Raw genomic sequence first — 14,099 nt, 5'->3', positions numbered from 1 at the left:
GAAGCCCCTCTGGGAGATGGATTGATTTGGTGACTGGGACAATCGGTATGAGTGTGTCGGAGACAGTTAGATTGGCACAGGACAGAGCAGAGTTTAGAGCTGTTGTACATAGGGGTCACTATGAGTCGCAAGTGACTCGACGGCACATAACAACAACAACAACAGTTTTTCTATTAGTAATTGTAGCATGAACAGTACTAGTACAACTAATTGCACCCACAAAATTCAAGCATGGGGAACTCTGGTGGCCTAGTGGTAAGGAGCTCAACTGCAATCCCAAAGGCATGAGGTTCAAATCTACCAATGGCTTTAAGGGAGAAATATGGGCAATCTTCTCCCATGTGATTAAACTGCCTCTGAAAACCCACAGCTATGGGTGGGTTCCAAGGTGATGGTACACAATAACAACAACCATTCACGCCTCAAGCATTAAGTGGGAGAAATCTTTATGAGTTATTACATATTAAAAAAAGAAGTTATCCTTAAAATTGTCTTTAGGGATTTAACAGTTCTTTGCTTTTTAATTAGGAAGAGCTTTTATGTTTACTCTTCACTTAGTTGTTGCCATTTCATTTTACCTAGACATAAAAGTACATCACTTTTTTGTTATGTTTTATTAGTTTGCTTACAAAGTGTGGATATATTGTTTCACACTATTCTTCATTCACATAGTGTTTCATACAGTCATTCTCATGCATTATGTTCATTATCCTGTCTTTTCACTCAGATCCTTCCCATTTCCCTGCCTCCCTCCACCCACCAAACTGTGCAACTCTCTTTTAAAAAATTTATTCTACCATGGTAAATAAATTGGACTGAGCAAAACTACTATCCATGAAGGGAGCAAAAGGTTATTACAAAGACAGCTGAGAAATAAAACCCCAAAATTAATGTCATAAGATGCTATAAAAATTAGAGCATCAAGAAGCAAAAAATAGAAAGAGAAGAGATGTCAAAATAAAACAGCTGAACAAAAGATTTCAAAGTAGCTCAAGTAGACAAAGCAACATAATGAAATGTGCAAAGAACTAGAGTCAGAGAATAAAAAGGGAATAATTCGTTCAGCATTTCTCAAGCTGAAAGAACTGAAAAACAAATTCAAACATGGAGTGTCAATAAAGAGAGAAGTTATGAGCAAGATCGTAAATGATCTAGGAAGCTTCCAAAGAGGATGGAAGAAATACATGGAATCACTGTACCAAAAAGAATTGATTGGCACTGAAAAATTTCAGGAAGTACCATATGAACAAAAGCCAATGGTAATAAAGGAAGAGGTTCAAGCTGCCTTGAAGGCATTGGCAAAAAACTCCCTTGAAGGTAAAGGCCCCAGGAATTGACGAGATACCAAGTAAGGTGTTTCAACTAACAGTTGCAACTCTGAACGGGCTCACCAGCCTATGCCAGAAAATTTAGAGGACAGCTCCCTGGTGACTGATTGGAAAAGATCTATATTTGTTCCCATTCTTAAGAAATATGATTGAATGGAATGTGGAAATTATCAAACAATATTATTAATATCACATGCAAGCAAAATATTGCTGAAGGTCATAAAAAAGTGGCTAGAACAGTACATTAACAGGGAACTGCCATTAAATTCAAGCAGGGCTTCTTAGAAGAGGCTGTGCAACCAGGGATATTACTGCTGGTGTCAGATGGATCTTGGCTGAAAGGAGAGAATGTTGTTTGTTGTTGTTATGTGCCGTCGAGTCGTTTGAGACTCATAGCGACCCTATGTACAACAGCCCTAAACCCTGCTCTATCCTGTGCCAATCGCATTGCCTCTGACACACCCATCCCAATTACCCCAGTCACTGAATCAATCCACCTCATAGAGGGTCTTCCCCTCCTGCACTGTCCCTCTACCCTCCCAAGCATGTCCCTCTCCAAGGACCTGTCTCTCCTTACAATATGTCCAAAGTATGTCAGACAAAGCCCCAGAATCTTTGCCTGAAAGGAGAGAATACCAGAAAGGAAAGAAAAAAGTCTATTTGTGTTTTATTGACTGTTGTTACTGTTGTCAGGTGCTATCAAGTGGAGTTCGACTCATAGCAACCCTATGAATAGCCAAACTGAAACTGGCCCTGTCTTGCACCATCTTCCCCATCTCTGATTCACTAAAGCCCATTGTTAAAGTTATTGCGCCAATCCATCTGATTGGAGGTCTTCTTGTCCTTCGCTGACTCTCCCTATTTCCAAGCATGATGTCTAAGGAATAACTCACCTAGCTACATGTCCAAAGTATCAAAAACAAAGCTTTGCAATCTTTGCTTCTAAGGAGCAGAGCACTCAGTCATTTTTTCTAAGACATATCTGTTTGTTCTTTTGGCAGTCTATAGGACATGCAGTACTCCAACACTACAACTCAAAGGCATCAATTCTTCTTCTGTTATCCTTATTCATTGTCCAGCTCTCTGATGCATAGCAGGTGATTGAGAAGACCATGGCTTGAATCAGGCACACCTTAGCCTTCAAACTATCATCATTGCTCTTCAGCACTTTGGACTGTGCTGATTATAACAAATTGTTAATATCGAGAAGACAATCATCCCAGAACACTTAATTATATGAAACCTATACCTAGATCAAAAAGCTGTTGTTTAAACAGAGCAAGGGAACACTGATGGTTTAAGATTGTAACAAGGTGTGTATCAGGACTGTATCCTTTCTCCATATATATATTAAGTCTGTTGTTGATGTTGTTGTTGAGTGCCGCTGAGTCGCAGGCGACTCATAACGACCCTATGAAGGAGAGTCCTCGATGCTTGGGTGCCTTTCATCCTCTCTCCAGATTGAATCTGTAGGATGAATAAATAATTTGAGAAGCTGGACACTATGAAGAGGAATGTGTCATCAAGATTAGCAACCTGCAAGCTTCCTTGTTGAAAGTTAGTAGGACTTGAAACATTTGCTGCAGAAGTTCAAAGACTACTACCTTCAATATAGATTATGTCTCAACATCCAGAAGACAAAAATCCTCACCACTGAACCGATGGACAACATCATGATAAATGGAGAAAGGATTGAAATTCTCAATGCTTTAATTTTACTTGGATCATCAGTAACTGTGATATTAACAATCAATATTGCATTGGGCATTATCTAAAATACTGAAAGCAATGAAGTCAAGTTGAAGACTAAAAGCGTACCTGATTCAGGCCCTAGTCTCTCCATCACTTTGTTATGCATCTGAGAGCTGAACAATGAATAAGGATAGAAAAAGAACTGATGCCTTTGTGTTTTGCTGTTGGAAAAGAGTAATGAACATCCCGTGAACTGCTAAAAGAATAAACAAGTATGTCTTGGGAAAATTAAGCAAGAATGTTCCCTTGGAGGCAAAGCTTCATTTCTCACATTCTCAGTATGTGGCGAGGAGAAGCTATTCCTTAGAAGATGACATCTTCCTTGGCAAAATGGAAGGCCAGTGAGAAAGGAGAACCCTCAATGAGATGGAAACACAGTAACTTCAGCAACAGGCTCAAATATATCAGAGTTGAAAAGGATGGCACAGGATATGACAGGATTCTGGTCTATTGTTCATAGGGTCATCTTTGGTCATATTCAACTTGATGACACCTAACAATAACAACCACCTCAAAAAAGAACACGTATAAAGCATGTCAAATTTATAAAATAAAATTTACATGATTTGGACATGAACACAAAATTTATATTTTAAAATCAGTCAGTAAAACAAATTTACTTGGAGTGTATAATTTTGTTTTTCAGATCTGAGATAGTCAAATAGTACTTAATTTGCTAGGAATATACTCCAAGGAAATTAAAAACGAGACACAAATGGAGATTTGTACACCAATGTTCATAGCAGCATTATTTACAATTGCAAGAACATGGAAAACAGCCCAAATGCCCAACCACAATCAAATGGATTGAGAACTATAGTAGGTTCACATAATGGGATACTACATGGCACTCAGGAGCAACAATATAAAAAAAAAAATACTACCTAACTTGGGTGAGACTGGAGAGCATTATACTGAGTAAATTAACTCAGTCTCAAAAGGACAAATACTACATAAGATTGTTAGTGTAAAACTAGAAGGATAAGTAGTAAAAAGTGTATCAGGATCCAAGGAGAGAAAAGGTGGGAGTAGAGGGGTGAAGGTGTGCAGGGGGAAATCAACAGGGTTGTACAATTTTGGTGGGTGGAGGGAGGGGTAAAGAAAATGGGAATGATCCAACAGGGACCTGAAAAGATGGGAAATGGTGGGCATAGCTCAATGCATGAGAATGACTGTATGAAACACAAAATGAATGAAGGAAAGTGTGAAACACAATGTATCTGAATTTTGTATGCAAACCAATTTATTGTTGTTGTTACGTGCCATTGAGTTGTCTGCGACTCAGAGTGACCTTCTGTACAGCTCTGAAGTCTGCCCTGTCTTGAGCCAGTCTGACTGACTCCGACACACCTACTCCCATTGCTCTAGTTACTGAATCAATCCATCTCTTCTGAGGTCTTCCTCTCCTAAGCTGTCCCTCCACCATTCTGATCATGATGTCTTCTCCAAGGATTAGTCCCTCCTGGCCACATGCTCAAAGTATGTGAGACAGAGCTTCAAAATCCTAGCCTCCAAGGAGAAACTTCATTCACCCTCTCCAAGACAGATCCATTTGTTTTCTTAACGGTCCATGGTGTGTTCAAGACTCTTCTCCAGCACATCTCTAAGGCTCAATTTTTCTTCTGTCATCCTTAGTTATTGTCTAGCTCTTGGATGCATAGCAAGTAACTCTGAAGACCATGGCCTAGATCAGGTTCACCTTGGTCTCTAGACAGACATCTTTGCTTCTCAGTATTCTGGAAAGGTCCCTGACAGCCGCTTTACCTAATGCAATTTGTCTTTCAATTTCCTGACTGTTGGTGCCAAGATGTTGGTTGTAGAGCCATGCAAACTGTAACTGTACCAAAAAGAATTGGCTGACAGAATAATTTCAAGAAACAACATATGATCAAGAGGCAGTGGTGCTGAAGGAAGAAGATCAGGCTGCTCTGAAGGACTTTGTAAAAAATAAAGCCCCAGGACTTGATGGAATGCCAATTGATATACTTTAATAACGGAAGCTGCACTGGACATGCTCACAACATTGTGCCACGAAATCTGGAGAAGTACTTGGCCAACTGACTGGGAGAGATTCATATTCATTCCCATTTAAAAAAAAAAAAAGGTGATCTGATAAAGTGTGAAAATTATCACATGCAAGCAAAATCCTGCTGAAGATTATCCAGAAAAGACTGGAACAGTACATTGACAGAGAGCTACCAGAAATACAAGACGAGTTTAGAAGAGGTCATGACACTAGAGACATTATCACCAATGCAAACCAACATAAAATTTTTTAAATAAAAAGTTTATGTTCTTCATAGGTGCTGTCAAGGTGACAATGTCTCATACTGATACAATGAACAACAGATTGGAATTTCACCCTATCCTGCACCATCCTTACAATCTCTGCCATGCTCAAGCCCATTATTACAGTAACTGTGGTTTTCTACCTGATTGAGGGTCTTTTTGTCATTCACTGACATTCGGCCTTTCCAGCAGGTCTTTTTTCAAGGACTGGTACTTTCTGACAACATGTCCAAAGCATGAATGAATCTTCATCATCCCTGCCTCTAAAGGAGCATGCTGGTCACATTTCCTCAAAACAGATTGTTCTCTTGGCATTTTATGGGATAGTCAATATTCTTTGTCAACATGACAATTCAAAGACATCAGAAAGAACTGCATTTGTCATGTATTTGTTAGTAGACCCTTCACAGATAGGATTTAAAACTTTTGGCCTTATTTTTAGTCCTTTGACACTTTGTCTTCACAGTTCATTGGTCTACTGCTGATATGTGATGGGGTGAGAACAAGCGAAAATTACACGAAACAGATACAGTCATTACACAGACAGGAGAAAAAGACCAAATTGGATGTCAGAAATTGTTGTTAGGTGCCGTCGAGTTGTGACTCTATGAACATATCTGAACCTTGACCTATCCTCATCATCTCTGACACATTTGAGCCCACTGCTGTAGTCACTGCGTCTATCCATCTCATTGAGAGTCTTCCTCTCTTTCACTAACCCCTCCACTTTTCCAAGCACGGTGTCCCTTCCCAAAGAACAGTCTCTCCTAGCAACAGTCCCAAAGGTATCAATTCTTCTGTCATCCATATTCCTTATTGTTCAGCTCTCTGATGCATAACAAAAGATGTGAAAAGACCATGGCCTGAGTCAGACACACATTAATCTTCAAACTGGCATTATTGCTCCTCAGCACTTTGGAGAGGTCCCCTACAGTGGATGCACCCAATGCAATGTCTCCTGGTCTCTTGAATGCTCATATCAAGGGTGTTGACTGTGGATCCAAGTAAGATAAAATTGTTGATAAATTCAATCTTTCAATCTTTTCTCCATCTAAGATGAATCTCAAAAACACCAAAATCCTAGCCACTTGCTCAATAGGCAAGATCAGAAAAGAGAAGAAATGGAGAAAAAATTGAGACTGTCAATTGACTTCATCTTACTTGGATTCAAAGTCAATACACTTGATACTAGCAGCCAGGAGATCTGGAGACATTGTACTTGGAAAGTCTGTAGTCATGGACCTCTCCAAATTATTGAGAGCAATGATGTCAGTTTCAGGACTCAGGTTCACCTGCTTCAGGCCATGGTCTTTTCAGTCACTTAGCATGCATCTAAGAACTGGAAAATGACTAAAGATCGTAGAAGAATAATTGATGCCTTTGAATTGTGGTACTGGAGAAGAGTGCTGAATATCCCATGGATGCCAAAAGAACAAACAGATGTCTTAGAAAAGGTATAGCCAGGTGCTCCTTGGGGGCAAAATTGATGAAGCTTTGTCTCACATACTTTGGACATGTTGCTAGGTGAGACGATTCCTTGGGAAGGGACATCATGTTAGGAATGGTGAAGGAGAGGAAGGCTCTCAATGAGAGGGATAGACAGTGACTGGAGCAATGGGCTTGAGGGTGTAAGAGATTGTGAAGATAGCAGAGGATAGAACAAAATTCAGATACGTTGTTCATAGGGTTGCTATGAATCATATTTGACTTGACAGCACCTAATAACAACAATCATGGTGCCATTTATAAGTCTTGTAGTAGGGATTTTAGTTTATTTAACATGGAAGTACAGTCTCTATTGAAGGCTGTAGTCTTTGATCTTTTGCTACAAGTGATTCAACTTCTCACTCTAGCAAGCAAGGTTGTGTCATCTGCATAATACAGGTTGTTGATGAATCTTCCTCTGATCCTTATGCCACATTCTTCTAGACTCTGAAAATTGCACTGGAATGTTGTGAGGCCAATTATAAAGAGAGAAGATATGATGAAGAAAAAGAGTTGAACAGAAGATTTCTAAGAACAGTTCTAGAAGACAAAACAAAATATTATCACAGAAAAGCAAAGAGCTGGGGTCAGAAAATATAAAGGTAAGAACTTGATCGTCATTTCTCAAGGTGAAAATAAAGGAAAACAAATTCAGGTCTTGAGTTGCAATATTGAAGGATGCCATGGGCAAAATCTTGAATAATCCAGGAGTCATCAAAAGAAAATGGAAGGAATGCACAGAGTCATTGTACCAAGAAGAATTAGCTGATACAGAACCATTTATGGAAGTAGCATATGATCACAAACTAATGGCTATAAAGGAATAAGTAAAGCTGCACTGAAGGCATTAGTAAAAAATAAGGCCCTAGGAATTCATGGAATATCAATTGGTATATTCCAACAAACAGATTCAGCTCTAGATGTGCTCACCAGGCTGTGTCAAGTAATCTAGAAGACAGGTACCTACCTGTACAGCTGACAGGAAGAAATCCATATTTATTCCTATTCCCACAAAGGGGATCCAACAGAATGCAGAATTTATCACACAATATCATTAATATCACAATCAATATTGCTGAAGATTATTTTTAAAATGGCTAGAATACTACATTGGCAGAAAACTGACAGAAATTCAAGTTGAATTTAGAAGAAGCTGTGGCACCAGAGCATTATTAATGTCAGATGCATCTTGGCAGAAAGCAGAGAAAATCTGAAGGATGTCTACCTATATTTTATTTACTATACAAAGGTATTTGACTATGTGGGGCATAACATATTATAGCTAACTTTGAGAAGACTGGGAATCCCAGAACACATAATTGTGCTCATATAAAATCTACACTTAGGCCAAGAGGCTGTTATATGAACAGAGCAAGGGGACATTGTATGGTTTAAAATAAAAAAAAAAGGTGTGCATTAGGGCTGTACCCTTTCTTCATATATATTCAATATATATGTTGACTATGGACCTCTTCCAATCTGTTGGCCAGACAGCCATCCTCCAAATTTCCTGGCATAGACGGGTGAGTGCATCCAAGGTTGAATCTGTTAATTGAAACAAGTCAATTGGTCATCAATTCCTGGGGCCTTAATTTTTGCCAATGCCTTTAATGCAGATTCCACTTCTTCTTTTATTACCTTTGGTTCCTGTTCATATGGTACTCTTTGAAATTTTTCAGCGTCAATCAATTCTTTCTGGTATGGTGACTCTATGTATTCCCTCCGTCTTCTTTTGATGCTTTCTGGGTCATTCAGTATATTACCCGTAACATCTTTCAACATTGCAACATGAGGGTTAAATTTGTTTTTCAGTTCTTTAAGCTTGAGAAATGCAGAGTGAGTTCTTCACTTTTTATTCTCCAACTCCAGCTCTCTGCACATTCCATTATAATACTTTCCTTTGTTCTCCCAGATTGCCCTTTGAAATCGTCTGTTCAGCTCTTCATTTTGACACGTTCTCCTTTAGATTTGGCTTCTCGATGCTCCAGTGCAATCTTTAGAGTCTCTTCGGACTTCCATTTAGCTTTTTTCCTTCTCCTCTGTCTCTATAATGAACTTTTGCTTTCTTCATGATGATATCCCTGACATCATTCCACTGCTCATCTGATCTTCTATCATAGACGTTCAATGCCTCAAGCCTATATTTAAAAGGATCATGAAATTCCAATGGAATTTATTCAAGATCATATCTTGGTTCCTGTGGACTTCCTTTCATTTTATTTGGCCTCAGTTTGAACTTATGAGTAATTGATGATCTGACCCACAGTGTGCGTGTGCCCTGGTCTAGTTTTGATTGCTGATATTAAGCTTCTCCAAAGATTTCTTCCACGAATGTAGTCAATCTGATTCCTATCCAGCCCATTAGATGAAATCCATGTGTAAAGTCCTCTTTGGTTTTTTTAGAAAAAGTATTTGCATGAATCATTGTAAATAAAAAATTCATTTTATTTTGTTTCATTTCTATCATCAAGTTCATATTTTCCAACTACTGTTCCTTCTTCTCTGTTTCCCACTTTTGCATTTCAGTCACCAATTATCATTAACACATCCTGATTGCACGTTTGGTCAATTTTTTGTTCATATGTGTTCAAAAAGGGTGATCCTCCTGAATGTGGAAATTATCAAACAATATCATTGATATCACATGCAAGCAAAATACTGCTGGATATAATTTAAAAATGGCTAGACGAGTACATGGATAGGGAATTGCTAAATGTTCAAGCAGGATATAGAAGAGGCTGTGGCACCAGAGATATCATTGCTGATGTGGGACCTGGCTGAAAAGTAAGGAATACCAGAAGAATGTCTATTTGTGCTTTATTGACTATGCAAAGGCATCTGACTGTGAGGATCATGACAAGTTATGGCTGACATTGAAGGGGAGTCCCAGAGCACTTGATTGTTCTCTTGAGGAACTTATACCTGGATTAGGAGGCTGTTGTGCAAATGGAGCATGGGAGCACTGCATGGTTTGGAATTGGGAAAGGAGTGCATCAGGGATGTGTTCTGTCTCCATAGTTGTTCAAACTGTATGCTGAGTGCATTATCCAAGAAGGTGGACCCCATGAAGAGGAATGAGGCATCAGGATTGGAGGGAGACTCATCAATAAACTGCATTATGCAGATAACGCAACTCATAGAACATGAGGAGGACTTGAAGCACTTGTTGCAGAAGATTAAGGAATGCAGTCTTCAGTATGGACTGCATCTCAATGTCAAGAAAACAAAGATTCTTATCACTGGACCAATAGGCAAAATCATGATGGGTCGAGAGGAGATTAAAACTACCAATCGCTTCATCTTTTTTGGATCCACAATTAACACCCTTGACACGCCCTGCACTGGGAAAATCTGCAGTTAGGGACCCTTCTAAATTATTGAGGAGTAGTGATGTCAGTTTGAGGACTAGGGTGCATCTGGTTCAGGTCATAGTCTTTCCAATTACTAGCTGTACATATGAGAGCTGGACAATGTATAATGATGACATAAAAAGAATTGACATCATTGAGCTGTAGTGTTGGAGAGGAGCACTGAACATCCCATGGACTGCCAAAAAAACAAACAGATATGTTTTGGAGAGGGTGCAGCCAGAGTGCTCTTTGGAGGCAAGAATGATGAGGCTTTACCTCACATACTTTGTACATATTGCTAGGAGGTGGTATTGCTTGGAGAGGGACATGATGTTGGGAAGGTGGAGGGCCAGCGAAGGAAAGAAAGACCCTCAAACAGGTGGATTGACAAGATGACTACTGCAGTGGGCTCAGGAAGCGTGAGAATGGCGTGGGACAGGACTGGCTTCAGAACTTTTTGTTCATCAATTGCTATAAGTTGTATTCGACTCAAGGGCACCTAACAATGACAACATTACTGAGTAAATCATTCACAAAGCCGAACTTTACAAAGAATCACATCTGGACTAGATAAAGACTTTTCAACAATCTATGATATGCAGATGACACAATCTTGTTCCCTAAAAGAGAGGACTTGATAGTCTTGCTTCAGAAGATGAAAAACTACAACCTTCACTATAAATTACAGCTCAATGTCAGGAAAAAAAAGCCCTCTTACCACGGGACCAATAGGCAACATCATAATGGATGGAGAAAAGACTTAAGTTGTAAATCAAGAAATCCAAAGATGACTTGCATTAGGGAAATGTGCTATCAGTGACCTCTCCAAGAGTACCAAAGAGTAATGGTGTCAATTTAAAGACAAAGGTGCACCTGATTTCAAACTGTGGCTGACTCTAAGGGGAATCCCAGAATACTTGATTGTGCTTCTGTGAAACCTGTACTTGGACCAGGAGGCAGTCGTCAGAACAGAGCAAGGAGACACTGCATGGTTCAAAATCGAGGAGGTTGTACGCCAGGGATGCATCCTATTTCCCTATCTTTTCAGCCTCTATGCAGAACAGATTATTTGGGAGGCTGGGCTCTATGAGGAGGAATGTGTCATCAGGATTGGAGGAAGACTCATGAACAACCTGTGTTACGGAGATGACACAACCCCACTTGCTGAAACTGAGGAGGACCTAAAATATTTGCTGCAGAAGGTCAAGGACTGCAGCCTTAAATGTGTATTGAAGCTCAACATCTTCAGAAAACAAAGATTCTTTCCACTGTGCTGATTGGTAGCATCATGATAGATGATGAGGAGATGAGATTGTTAACAGCTTTAGCTTTCTTGATTCCACAATTCACACTCTTGGTTCCAGCAGCCAAGAAATTTAAAAAAATTAATGCTTTGGGAAAGTCTGCTATCAGGGACCTCTCCAGAGTACTGAAGAGCAACAGAGTAAGTCTGGAGATTAAGGTGTGTGTGAGCCAGGCCACAATCTTCACAATTACTTGCTATGCATCAGAAAGCTAGACAATGACTAGGAATGATACCTTTCGGCTGTGTTGTTGGAGAAGAGTATTTGATATACCATGGACTGATAGGAGAACAAACAGGTTTGTCCTGGAGAGGGTGAAAATGGGCTGCTCCTTAGAGGCAAGGATGCTGAAGCTTTGTCTGACATACTTTGGGCATGTTGCGAGGGACCAGTCTTTGAAGTGGGGCATCATGCATGGGAGAATAGAGGGACAGTGCAAGAGAGGAAGACCCTCGATGAGATAAATTGACTCGTGACTGGGGTAGTTGGGGTAGGTGTGTCAGAGAAGATAAGGTTGGCTCAGGATAGAGCAGGGTTCAGAGCTGTGTACATAGGGTCGCTATGAGTTACAAATGACTCGACAGCACATAACAACTTCCTAATTGTTTGTTGTGAATCTGAAAGTTGGACAGAGACTAAAGATGATGAATTGATGCCTTTGAGTTGTGATGTTGGAGAAGAGTACTGACTATTCCATGGACAGCCAGGAGAACAAACAGGTCTGTCTTGGAGAATGTGAAGCCAGGATACTCCTTGGAGATGGTGAAACTCTATGTCTTACATACTTTGGGCATGTGTTCAGGTGGGGCCAGTCCTTGGAGAAGTGCTTGGAAAGTGGAAGAATAGTCTAAGAGAGCAAAGCCCATAACAAGATGAACTGGTATGATTTATGCAACAATGGGCTCAAGTGTCTTAAGAATGGTGAGGATGACACAGGATATGGTAAGGTTTAGATTTACTGTTCATAAGATCAGTCAATTATAGTCAACTCGAGGGCACATGACAAGATGAGCTTTGTTTTGTTTTTCTTACATGGAGCTAACTGGCATGCTCTTAGGGAGTTGAAGAGAGAGAAAACTGAGTGTGAATTTACACCCAATCAGTCCAAAAGGAAAAGAACAATATACTTGCTATCATATACAAAATGCTATCAATTTAATTTGGTCCCCTGCCAGTTCCATTTTTCTACAGCACCTATTTTTCCTTTTGTTCTGCTCGGTAACTATAGGTCTTAGCTTTGGACAACTGATGCCCTTCTTCTGAAGTGTCCAAAGCATGTGCTTACCTTGCTAGCTGGGCAATTCTTCCTAGTGAAAATCTAGGACTAAAATATTAAGTGGATATTCAGATAAGGAAATGACATTAGGATCCCTGGAGAAGGTGGAGGTAAATCCAAGGAGAAGCCTGAACGAAGAAAATGTAAACGGATGGGGGAGGGAAGTACAAGGTTCAAGGTCCAAGCCCTGTATAGTGGAAACAAGTTACAGACCCAGACGGCTAATTCTAAAGGTGGAAAGAAAAAGAAAATTCACCAGACCTTTGAAAAGGAAGAGGACTGGAGGACTGCTCGAAAATAGAAATAAAGAGGGCTGGGGTGCCCCCCAAAGGGCAGGAACAAAGAGGGAATCTTAAACCAACGACTGCAGCAGATATGGGTGGGTGGGTCAACACTACGTGTCCAAATTGTTGCTGAGTCTGTGGCTGGAGAGGGAGGCATTCTGGCATTTTTAGTGGTTTTCATAGAGAGCATCGGAATTAAAGAGTTCCGTTCGGGAAATAGATTTCAGACTCTAGGGAATTTCAGCTTGAAAGTTTCATAGAATTCAGATAGGCTTGGTGGGGGCAGGTGTCCAGTCTCAATTAGAAAGGAGGAAAATCCAGTTTGAGCTGGGAATTAATTTTAACGTGTGTAGTAGGGTGATTTCAGTGCGAGTTTGAGGAATTTAGGACAAGTGCACGCGTGGGAGAATTTCAGCTGGGAGGGGTTCATATTTCAGTTTGGAGACTAAATTTATGTCGGTACTGCAGGTACATTCAGGCAGGGCTGGAGGTGGGGTGCAGTGTCGACTGAGTGAATTCCATTCAGGATGGGGTGCATTTCGGGTCGTTAAGGGCAAAGCATCTGGGAAGGGAATCCAACGGGAAGGTAGAGGACTAGGGGTAGGAGGGCGGAGGAACTACCATCCGGGCCAGGAAAGCACCCCGCATCTCGGGATCTTTCGGGGTGGCTCCAAGTGGGCTGAGCTCCTAGCCCGGCCGCAGCGCGGCACTCCAGCCCCTCCCGCTCCCGGGGGAACCTGTTGCAGGAGAAATGGGCGGGCGTTGGCGACGACAGCGAACCCTCCTTCGCCGCTGCCTGAGCCTCCCGGCCGCCCTTCCACCCTAGAGAGACGCTCCCTCCCTTCGCTCTTCTATTAAAAATAAAACAACCCCAAACACCCCAGGAAACAAACAAAGCAAGCAAGCGCACGTCCCGGCCCGCTCGAGCAGAGCCGGCGGCACCTCGCGCGGCTTCCGGGAGCGGAGGCGCGGCCGGGCCCGGGAGGAGGCGGAGACGGGGAGGAGAAGCCGCGGCGGGAGGGAGGAGGCCA

The sequence above is a fragment of the Elephantulus edwardii genome, unplaced genomic scaffold (genome assembly GCF_000299155.1).
Source record: "Elephantulus edwardii isolate Elephantulus edwardi_28Jun2011 unplaced genomic scaffold, EleEdw1.0 scaffold00005, whole genome shotgun sequence".
In the NCBI taxonomy this organism is placed as follows: domain Eukaryota; kingdom Metazoa; phylum Chordata; class Mammalia; order Macroscelidea; family Macroscelididae; genus Elephantulus; species Elephantulus edwardii.
This window is presented reverse-complemented; position numbering follows the sequence as displayed.